Here is an 11,992-nt window from a genome sequence, read left to right on the forward strand (position 1 = left end):
TGACAGAAGTCAGGCCAATGAGAAGATTTCTGAGGCTTTGGGGAAGCCGAGGGTGCAGGGATTGTGGAGTGAGGGCCACTGGTGTCATCTCTTACTGGTTTATTTGGCTTACACTTGCACATTGCTGTTCATCATCACAGGAAGTCAGGACAGGAACTCAAAACAGGGCAGGATCTTGGAGGCAGGAGCTGATGCAGAGGCCATGGAGGGGTGCTGCTTACTGGCTTGCTCCCCATGGCTTGCTCAGCCTGCTTTCTTATAGAACCCAGGACCACCAGCCCAGGGTGGCACCACTCACCAAGAGCTGGACCCTCTCCCATTGATCACTAATTGAGAAAATGCCTTATAGCTGGATCCCATGGAGCCATCTCCTCAACTGAGGCTCTCTTCTCTCTCATGACTCTAGCTTGTGTCCAGTTGACCTCAAACCAACCAGTACACTCCCCAACTTGCTTTTTGGTCATGGTGTTTCATCACAGCAGTAGAAACCCTATCTATTGTGATATATGCATATGTAGAAGACATTGGGCATCCTGCTCTATCTCTCTCTCTGCCTCATTTCCTTGACACAAGATCTCTGACCAAAACCGGAGCTAAGCTGGTGGCCAGAATGCCCAGCCATCCTGTCTCCCAGCTCCCTAAAGTGTTGGGGTTACAGGAGTGTTCCAAAGTACCTGAAGTTTTAAAGAAGATTTTATTTTTTAAAGGTATGTGTGTGCATGTATGTCTGTGTATGGGTTTGTGCATGTGAGCACAGGTACCCTTGGAGGCCAGGAGAGAGAATGTTGGAGCCCCTGGAGCTGGAGTTATAAACAGTTGTGAGTCACCAGCATGTGTGCTGGGAACTGAACTCAGGTCCTCTGCAAGAGCATTGTGTGTCTGTAACCACTGAACAATCCCTCTAGCCCCATGCTTGGCTTTTTATGTGAATTGTGGGAATCTGGACTCAGGTCCTGGTGTTTGCCCAGCCCCAGCCCCTAGCTTTGAAACCATGATGCGGAGCGATCACACTGGATGTGCCCATGCCAGCCACCTGCTGTGGGCGGCCACCAGATGTCTGCTTTTCTCCACACCTGCACTGTTGCTGCACAGCTTCAGCCCTTTGTGCACACGCTGTCCCTGCTTCCAGGGGTGAGCGGACAGGAGATGCGTCTTCATTCTCCTACTGCTGGCTATTTGGAACAGTTCCTCTTTGAGTCACAAAGGAGAAATGTCATGAGAATTCTTATGCATTCCTCCTGTGTGCAAGCAGAAGTCCTTCCAACCAGTAGCTTCCATTTTGGGGGTGCAGGGTTTGATTTCAGCCCAGGTAAGGAATATCACTTTACCATAACCCCAGCCCCCATGAGAAATCAGCATCTCCCATTGCACACCCGGCCATTTTCTGTAGGTGAGTGGCTGAGTATCTATTCTATCTCATTTAAAAGGTGGCTGGTTTTTCCACACGGCACTCGGGAAGCCCATCCTCAGCCACAGACTGAGGAATGGAATTGCCCAAGCAGTACAACTGGCAAAGTCACCCAACAGTCGCGTGTTCTAAAAGTGGTTGCCCCAGTCTCCCTGCCGTAGCCGAGGACAGTCCTACCCTCCCAGATGCTTGGACTACGCTGGTGACATTGTGCCTTCCTGCCTGAGGCCGAGGTGTTCTGTGTGGACTGGCTATTCATTGTACCTTCTGTGGGGCTCCGGCTCTTCTCTCGTGCCTGGTTCTACTGGACTGCCTCTACTTTTCTCCTTTTCTTTTCTGAGGGTCTTGTCACTTACTCTAGGAGTTCATTCTGGTGGGTGCTTCCATCCCTCCAGGGTCAAACCGATACATCCCACGGAGTGGAGTGGGGCGGAGGACAGGAGATCAGAGCCTGGGGGAGGCTGGCCCACAGGGACTGGGTGCCAGCAGGAGATGGAGGGACTGGTAGACGGCTGTGGGCTGAAGAGCGCTGGGACTTCTCTGACGCGATTCTGCTGTGGTTGGCTCAGCGGAGCTCACTTCTTCGAGAAGACTCAGCCTTGGCCATCCCAGGGGCCTGCGGTTCAGACCCGGGCCTTGACATGGTCATGGACACAGCTATACCTGGCCCTGTGTGGCGGCCCTGGGACCTGCTCTGCCCTGCTCTCATTTGTGACTTCTCTCCCATCCATCCTCTCCTGTGCCTGGCTGTTTCTCAGCCTCATTACACCCGGGCACGCAGACAGAGGTTCAGGCAAACGGCTCATGAAGCATCTTTTTAAAGGTTAATGGTGGCTGTTGAGGGAAGAGGGGGGCATGATTGGATGTGCTCTGTGATGGTGTACTGTTTTCAATTAAGTGAGAATAAAGAGTCCAGTGTTTTGGCAGACACCTGACTGGCTTACCAAGGAGCCTGGGAGCTGGACCATGGCCCCTAGGAGCTGTGTTTTTCCGTTGATAATCCCCTCAGGGGAGGGCAGTGGGTCAGGGGAGCCCAAACTCTGAGTCCAAATTGGCTGCATGGCTGTATGGAGAGGGGCTGTGCGGAAGTCAAACCCCTGGCGAGGTGGCCTCTGGGAAGGAGGGTGTCTGAGCTCAACCCAGGTGCTCAGGGTGCAAGTTTGGACTGCAGTTGGCCTAGGGGAAGGAGGACATCACTAGAGATCTCTGCTGTGTCCCATGCCATCCAGTCCTCACCTTCATTCAGTACCATCAGAGCTGTCCTCAGTCAGAATGAGACAAGATTTGGCCACTGTGACAAAGGAGGATAGTCAGGGACACGAGCAGGCCATCTCCTCCCTGGGCCTCAGTTTCCCCAACACCCATGCATATTCATTCATATATATGCCTGTATCACAGTCATACCTACACACATTGGCTCACATTCATAATTGTTCATGTTGGCTCTCAACCTGACTGGACTCAGAGTCGACTGAGGCATGAGCTTCCGCGTGAGGGATTGTCTAGATTGAGGTTAGCTCTTAAGAATGTGTGCGAGGAATTTTTCTTGGTCATATTAACTGAAGTGGGAAGACACACCCTGAATTTGGGCAGCACCTCCCGACAGCAGCCCACATAAAGGGAGATCCGAGGGAAGACCTTAGCTCTTTTTACTCATAGACTTTGCAACTTGCTGGCAAGTCCAACTGCTCTGCTGTTGCTGCTGCCGCTGCTGCCGTCACAGCTGCTGCGTGCATCCCTCCCCTGATGTCAGGACCCAGTTTCTGGGTGTTTCTAATGTGGACTGAAGACCAGAGGTCTCCAGAAATCCTCCAGGCCTGCAGCATGAGGTTGAGGCTGGAGGTGTCGAGTTGCATGGACTGGGCAGCTCTCAGCCTCTCCAGCAGGAAGCCAGCCATTGTCGGACTACAGCAGATGGTATGTAAGCCAACCCAACAAATCCCATTTTAATATTCTGTTCCTCTAGAGAACTCTGATTAATTCTGTATTCATGTGCTCACACACTCATGCATACAGCCATTGCACACCCATTACACACATGTCTACTCTCGTATGTCTATCTATGTGGTGGTATTGTGTTCCCTGAAATATTGTGCATGTTAATAAACTTATCTGGGGTCACAGAACAGAATAGCCACAATATTAAACATAGAGGTTAGGCAGTGGTAGCACACGCCTTTAATCCTAGCATTCCAGAGGCAGAAATCCCTCTGGATCTCTGTGAGTTCAAGGCCACATTGGAAACAGCCAGGCATGGTGACTCATGCCTTTAATCCCAGGGAGTGATGGCAGAAAGCAGAAAGATATATAAGGCGTGAGGACCAGAAACTAGAAGCTTTTCACTGGTTAAGCATTCAGGCTTTCGAGCAGCACAGTTCAGCTGAGAGCCATTAGGATGAGGACACAGAAGCTTCCAGTCTGAGGAAACAGGATCAGCTGAGGAACTGGCGAGGTGAGGTAGCTGTGGCTTGTTCTACTTCTCTGGTCTTCCAGCATTCACCCCAATAACTGGCCTCAGGTTTGTTTCTATTAATAAGACCTTCTAACAATTCTCGCTACATCTACCCATGCAAACATGCATACATGGCCATGCACACTTCCCATGTGAACACATACAGGCACACACATACATTGACATCCATACACTCTCAATTACACACTCACATATACACATTTACACACACACCCCCATATACTCATGTATAATTGTGCTCATTCACACACGCATGCATACACGCACACCTGCACACACACATACTCTGACACAGAAACACATCACACTCACTTTAACTCACAGGTGAGCAAGCCAGGCAAAATGAAAATGCCAGCATGCCTGGGCTCCTCACAGAGTCCCTGGGACCTGCTCATCATAGGAGGGAGTCCTGGTTGACCTTGGTGACTCCCTCTCCTCTCCATGGCAACCAGTCTGACATCTGTTGGTCAGGTTAAAAGCCACGGGCTGACATGATCTTTCATGTTAATTCATGTAGGTCAGCTGATCAGCTGTTGCTCATGCCCTGTGAGCTGAGGCAGCGGGCTCATGACTGACCCCTGCTACACAGTGTGTGTTGTTGGGTGGGTTTGGTACAGTTGGGCTGAGGCTGGGGTTAAATAGTGTGAATACAGCCCACGTCAGTGGCTCACAGTGCTGACGGCAATAAGTGCTGATCCTCAAGGTTTTATCAGACCTAGTGAGGTCCAGTGTGTCCATCAGGAAGTGGGTAAAACATACAATTGCCAACTTGATGGACCCTCCCCCAACCAATCCCCCTCAGTGGGGGAGGGGGTGGCTGGGGGAGGCTCTGAATGTGTCCACACAGTGCTCTCCAGTGACTGGAGGTGACCAGGGCCGTGGAAACCCAGGCCGGTTGGCAGGCTCTAAACTCTGCGTTTTGTGCTCTCTGGTTGTGGGACACACTGGGTTTGTGTCCTCACAATGTTGTCCCTCCTTTCAGGGTCACTTCCAAAGAATGCTAAGTGGCAAGCACCAGAGCTCGGCATTTGACGCTCTGTGGGGACCAAAGCAAACCTCCTTTGTGAGCCGTGACAGCGCTGCTGGCTGTGGTCCTTTAGCTAGGAGGGGACTTACTCGGCGGTTGCTCCATAAGCACCCGTGAAATCAGCCTGTGTTCTCCAGCCGGGCAGACTTTGATACTGAGGAGGGGCCCCGTCCCAGTCTGGCTCCAACTGGAGAGCAGAGTCCGAGGCAATGGCCAAAACGGCCGCTTGTGCCAGTTGCTCAATGGGGCGAGAGATTTCTTGTGAGCCGCCCACACGGTGATTGCCAGCTCCTGACCCTGCTCAGCCGGCCTGGGGGAGAAGTCCGGCTGGAGCTGGCGCTCATGTGTGCTGGGGGCTCGTTGAGGGCCCTGGCTGCTGCAGTCAGATGCTCTGCTCCACTTTAGCCTCCTCTCCTGGGCCACCCCCGAACCCAGGTGTCCAGCGTCACATGAGGAGTGCAGACTCCGGTCCTCAAGGCATCGAGAGGAGGCTGCATGCTCTGCTTCCAGCCTCCTGTCCTTGAAGGGGGGTCTGGATTGTATGTAGGGGCTGGTGCATGGGATGCCAGGGGCTACCATGGCAGAGAAGGATGGATCTTGATGTGTGACCCCCCCCCACTCCCCAAGCAGGGTTACTGCTCTCTGTCCCAATTTTTGCCCCTTGGGACCTTAAGGGGAGGAACTTCCCGTGTCTGTCACTCACTCCATCCCTTCGGTCTCTGCCAGACAAACACTGGCGACCCTTTTTGCAACTTCTCTGGGACAAGTCACTGTCCCAGCTCTTGCTGTGCCCTATGATGTGGGTCACTGCTCTGGCTTGTGGTGACAGCCCAGTCGTACAAGGCACCCATCTTGCCCTGGGCACTGGTCCTGGGCTGAGAGAACTGGGCTGGGGGAGCTAAGGAGGCCACTTCTCTTCCTTCCTATTTCCGTGTGCCTCCAGCTCTTACTTGAGTCTTTTCTGTTTTATCAGAAGTCCCTGGTGACATCCCAGCCCCTCTTAAGCTGCTTCAGCTTGATCACCAAGGCCAGCCCAGCCTCACTCAGCTCTTCTCCTGTGCAGGTTCAAACCCCCATTCCCTTCCTGATGGGAACACATGGCTTGTCACAGGGGAAGCCACAAGTGAAAGCCACACAATGCACCTGGGACCCACCCTCCTGGTGTCCTTCTGCAATAAACACAAGCCCAGTTGTCCCCGAGAAGCGCCCTCTGTATCCACGGGGCCAGGAGCCCATGGAGGGGGCACTGTGTGCTGCGCTGAGGACCAGGCCTGATGTCTACAGCAGGTGCCTCCACGGTTCCTCGAGAGCAGGAGGGCAGTGCATGACTGACCCTGGAAAAACCAATTCCCCAGGCCCACGGTGCTTCGTGAGTCAGTGGTGACGTCTTGGTGGATGGCTGGGAATTCTACGCATCTTCTGCTGTTCCCACCTCCACAGCAGCAGCAGAACCCACACGTACTGTATGCCAGGCCCTGAGCTAAGTGTCTCCACTCTCCCAGTCCTCACAGCAGCTCTATGAGACGGGATCACGATCATCCCTGTTCTATAGATGAGCAGATGTCATTCTGAAGTCTCTGATCGAGGGTGGTAGAGCTGGAACTGGGTGTCCACCCTAACCACTCACTAAGAACCTCTGCTCAGGGGTTTTATTGTGGCCCCTGGAAGGGTAGAGTGGCTGTTGCCAGTTCTTAGGGGTAGAGCCTGAGTCCCTGCAGCCCAACAAGCTAGGTTTGGCCACTTGTCGGCAATATGCCAATGAAAGAGACAACTAGTGGCAGAAAAACAGAGAAAGGCTATTTATTCAGTGGCCATATGGAGGAGGAAGAGCAAATCGAGAGGTCCAGTGGGCCCCTGGGCCTTATTAGGTCTTGACAGGAGGTTGAGATTAGAGGTCTGCAGAGCTAAGCAGTCCTGGTCAAGGTGCGGCCCCGCCCACTTGGTCAAGGTGCGGCCCCGCCCACCTGGTCAAAATGCGGCCCCGCCCACCTGGTCAAGGTGCGGCCCCGCCCACCTGGTCAAGGTGCGGCCCCGCCCACCACTGACGCATCATTGTCTCAGCTCATCTCTCCTGCAAGGTGTTCTGACAAGCCAAGACTCTGAAATCTCATTCTGGGGATTCCTTCTCTGGCTATTACCGGGTTTCAGTGGTCTCCTTACCCCAGCATCTGGGAGCATCAGTTCCTTGGGAGTCGCTGTCGCCATGGTCTGATTCGGCCGTTGTCTGGACGGTAACTCTGGCCTCATTCTTGGTGACCTCTCTGCCAGGAGCCCCCTCCTGTGGCCACTCCTGGGCTCTGTACCTCTTCTTCCTTCAGGAGTCAGAAATGTCTCCTGTTTCCCGTGTCCCATCCAAGCACACCTGACCCTCACGCATCACTTCACCGCCATCTTACCAGTTGCTGCTTGGTGCAAAGCTACCCCTCCTGGGAACCACTGTTTCCAAAGGCTGCTGAGTACCGGACATCAACCCAGTTCTGACTCCGTTCATCACAGCCCTGAAGAGAGCTTGTGGGGCCAAGCCTAGAATGTGCTGGGTCCAGGCATTTCTTTTTAAGGGTCTCTGTCAACATTAACAGTTTGCTTAAAGAGTGCATATCAAAATTCCCAGCCAAATGGCAGGTGACGGACTTTACCTGTGAAAATGAGGGATCTCAGCTGGAGAAGCCTGCCTGCCTGCTGTCTGGGCTGGTTGGTTTGTAACTGCCAACTTGATACAAATCTAGAATCACCTGGAAAAAAAGAGGTGTTTTTTTTTTTATTTTATTTTATTTTTATTTTTTGTTTTTCAAGACAGGGGTTCTCCGTGCAGCTTTGGTGCCTGTCCTGGATCTCGCTCTGTAGACCAGGCTGGCCTCGAACTCACAGAGATCCACCTGCCTTTGCCTCCCAAGTGCTGAGATTAAAGGCATGAGCCAGCCGGGCCTGGAAAAAAGAATCTTAATGAGGGATTGTCTAGACGACCTTGGCCTGGGGGGGGGGGGGGGGCATGTCTGTGGGCGTGTCTCCTCCCCTCCCCTCCCCTCCCCCTCCCTCCCCCTCCCTCCCCTCCCCTCTCCTCTCCTCTCCTCTCCTCTTGTCTTGATTAGTAGGAAGGCTCACCGTCTGTGGTGGCACTAGTCTTTGGGCAAAAGGTCCTGGATTTCAGCTGAGCACTGACATGCACACATTATTCTTGGCTCTCTGCTTTTGACTGGACACAGTGTGACCAGCTGCATCAAGCTCCTGACCGCCCGTGTCATCCTTACAATGACAGACCGTGACCTGGAATTCGTGACCTAGAATTCTGAACGCAGTGAACAATAAACCTTGTGCTGCTTTTAACAGAGATTTTTACAGCTGCCATGGGGGGATCTGGGGTGTGGGGTGGGTGGGGGAGGGTGGTTCGCTAGATGAAAGGAAGAGCATGTTTAGAGGCTCAGAGGAGGGGAGAGGGCAGAGAACCAAGGGGCCTGTGAGGATGCTAGTTTATCTGCTGGGTTAGCGTGCTGATGGGAAATGAAAATATGATAGCCTCCAATCCAGCAGTGTGACGTTTTATTTTATGTGTCTGGGTGTTTCGCCTCCAACTATGTCTGTGCATACCACGTGTACCTGGTGCCTGCAGAGGCCAGAAGTCATTCAGTCCCCTGGGATTGGAGTTACAGACGGTTGTGAACCACCATGTGGGTGCTGGGAATCAAACCTGGGTCTGCTGGAGGAGCAGTCAGTGCTTTTAACCTCGGAGTCATCTGTCCATCCCTAACATGACATTTCTTTGTGACGGCTAGGTGCCAGGTCTTCCCTGGCAGGCCCATACTGTACACAAGAAAAAACCCAGAACAAGTCAGATGTAAAACAACACGTCCCCGTGCAGAGACTCTCAAGGCAGTCATCCACACATGGACCTCTTACTTCACGTAACATACGGACGGGGCATCTCTGTGGCTGCCACAGCTGCTGCGCTGGCCGCCAGGACATGGCAGTGAACACGATCCATCTGTTGACAACAGGTTCCAGCTTCAGAGGATGACAGAGCGCAGGTAAACAAGTCAGCAAGCAGCTTCTGGGGAGCCTGATGCAGGAGCGGAAGCAGATGGGAAGGAGGAGGTCCCAGGGCAGGGCAACTGTCTCCCCTGTGTGATGCAGGAGGGCCTCCCCGAGGAGGTGACCCTTGAAGGCTAAGAAGCCGCTGTCATGGGGGGATCTGGGGGACGGTATGCTAGGTGGAAAAAACAGCTCATGTAAAGGCTCAGAGGAGGGGGCAGGGCAGAGAACTAAGGGACCTGTGAGGATGCTAGTTTACCCGAAGAGGGGGGAGGTGGTGGGAGATGGGGTCTGGACACACATCAGCCACTGTCGAGGGGACAGGAAGAGAAGTAAACAGCATTAGTACAAAGCTGTTTAAGTCTCTGCATCCAGGAGGTGTTTGTTACACCTGCCTGCCATTCCCCTGGTGAAACACTCAACCTCCACTCCATCTCCACGGGCCTCCCTGGTCCAGGCCTCCGAGATTGTAACTTTGCTCTGTTGATCGGGTGATGAACTCTGAGTCAGGTGATCATCCTAATCCGAGAGTGCATGGTCTCTCTCTCTCAAGGCACCACGGGAAAACTTGAATCTTTAAATACAGGTAAACAAATCGTGATCTCTCCATGGAAACAGACCGGGGGAAGAATGTGTTTAAACAGCTCCAGCATCGGGGCGGTCATTCCTCATTCTCTTGGTTTGGAGAGCCTGCTGTACATACTTTCCAGGAATACATTCTCTTGCCCACATTCATCTGTACTTGGGGAACATGGGGGAGGTATTTCTATGTGGTTCATATTTATGGTTCTTTTTTCCAACCTAACCAAGGACCAGAAAACAAAAACAAAACAAACCGGCAGACTCACAGCTGTGCCTACTTTGTGGCCAGCCCCTCAGCACCCTTTTCTTTCTGCGTGCTCTATGTTGAATGCTATGGGCCAGCTCTCTCTGCCCCTCAGCGGTAGGTGGTGGCTGTATTTGCCCACCCGGAGTCCAGCCCTGGGTTCTCTGGTTTCACCACCTCAGTTTCACCCTAAGCAATACTCCCTTCCCAACTCCAGTCGTGGTGGGAACTGGCCTCATTAGCTTAGCCCTCCTGACCCGGGATCCTCCAGAGCCAGTGCATTTTCCCCGCCTCCTACTCTGTTCCTGCATATCGCGTTTTTGCAGATGGTGGGTGAAGCTCCATGCCCTGACTGAGGAGATGGAGAGGGAAGAACACTGTTTTTGTTGGTTTCTTTGTTTTGAGAGAGTCTCACTATGTAGACCTGACTGGCCTGGAACTCAGAGAGATCTTCCAGATTCTGTTGGGATTAAAGATGGGTGCGACCATGCCAGGTTTAATGCAGTTGTGTGTGTGTGTGTGTGTGTGTGTGTGTGTGTGTGCATGCGTGCACAAGGGGGTGTGGAACCTAGGGCTTCATGTATGCTAGGCAAACACTCTACCAACTGATAAGCTGAGCTGTTTCCCCAGCCCAATAAATATTATTTTAATGCAGTGGATTAAAAATAAAAACCAGTGTAATAAAAACATCGAAATTTTAAAGACTTTATCTATTGTTTACCAGGAATCAAAATTTCAGCTGTTTCTAACTTTTTGAGTGCTAAGCCTATTTTTTTAATTAATTAATTAGTTTATTTATTTATTTGAGACAGGGTTTCTCTGTGTAGCTTTGGAGTCTGTCCAGGAACTCACTCTGTAGACCAGGCTGGCCTCAGACTCACAGAGATCTGCCTGTTTCTGTCTCCCGAGTGCTGGGATTAAAGGTGTTCACCACCACCACCCAGTTGCCAATTTTATTTTTAATTTAAAAAAATTGGCTTTGTACCCTGTAACTTGATTGAGTTATTTTTAGTTAAATAATTGGAGAATTTCATATATAAGCACTAATTTTATTTTAAAAGTTACTATAATGAGGGTCAAAGCATAATTTAAAAACACTAAAAACAAACCAAGAAACCCACCACAACAGAACCAAAACACCCCTCTCCTGAATCAGTTTGTAGCAGAAACAAGCTTGTAGTTCTTGCCTCCTAAGGCAACTGGACCAGAGACTTACAATGCCGTGTCACCCAGGCAGACTTTGTCTGAGCAGTTGGAGGGATGCCCTGATTGGCCAGGAACAGGAATGACTAAGCTTCGATCTCTGCGCAAACAAACCTCGGGGGTTTTAAGTGCAGCCATGAGAATTCTGACATCCCCTTGGCGTCCACTGCCCTCTGTCCCAAGGACCCTGCCCATGACCCCAATACGCTGCAGAAAGAGCCGAGGAGAACCCCGAGGAGGAGACTCCCATCAGGATCTGGGAGGAAGTGAAACTCATGTCTTGGCAGGTGTCTCGAGGCATCTGTGTTCATCACAAATATCCAGGAGCCCACACGTGAGAGAAAGCTGCACGCAGGAAATCTCAGGTATAGAACATGTGGTGTATGATTCATTTGACTTTTTTAAAAAATGAAGTGGGGGCCATCAAGATGACTCAGTGGTCACCATAAAGCCTGGTGTCCTGAGTTTGATGGATGGCATTCCTGTGGTGCAAGAAGAGAACCTGTTCCTACAAATTGTCCTCTGACCTCCTCACACACCATGGCTTGCCAGCCCATGCACACTCACATACACAAAATAAATAAAAATGTAAAAAATGAAAATGAAAAAAAGCAACCTAGCTTGAGAAGGCTTCACCAAATACCTAAAGATGGATGAAGTCTCTGCTGTTGGTGAAGTCAAGCCAGCAGAGAAGGGACAACATGAAAGCCAGGAGGCTCTGCCTTGAAGGAATAGAGGCTTTTCATTTTGTAAAAGATGGAAATCACTCCTGGAGAGGGTTGCCAAGGTTAAGGAAATGGTTGTTAAGATGAGAATGACAGGCCCTGAGCTGTCGCAGCTCTGCCCCTGGAGTGTGGAGTGTGAGGCAAGGTAGTTTACAGATCTTGGTGGGAGTGGGTTGGGGTGGCAGGGGGTTTGTGATGGGGATCTGTCTGCCGAGTTCTGCCCACTCACAGGCTGCCATTGTGGGTCACACAGAGTGCAGGTGTCCGGAGTGGGGTCCCCAGCCTCTGGTGTCCATCTTATAAG

This window comes from Peromyscus leucopus, chromosome 4 (genome assembly GCF_004664715.2).
Source record: "Peromyscus leucopus breed LL Stock chromosome 4, UCI_PerLeu_2.1, whole genome shotgun sequence".
Classification (NCBI taxonomy): Eukaryota; Metazoa; Chordata; class Mammalia; order Rodentia; family Cricetidae; genus Peromyscus; species Peromyscus leucopus.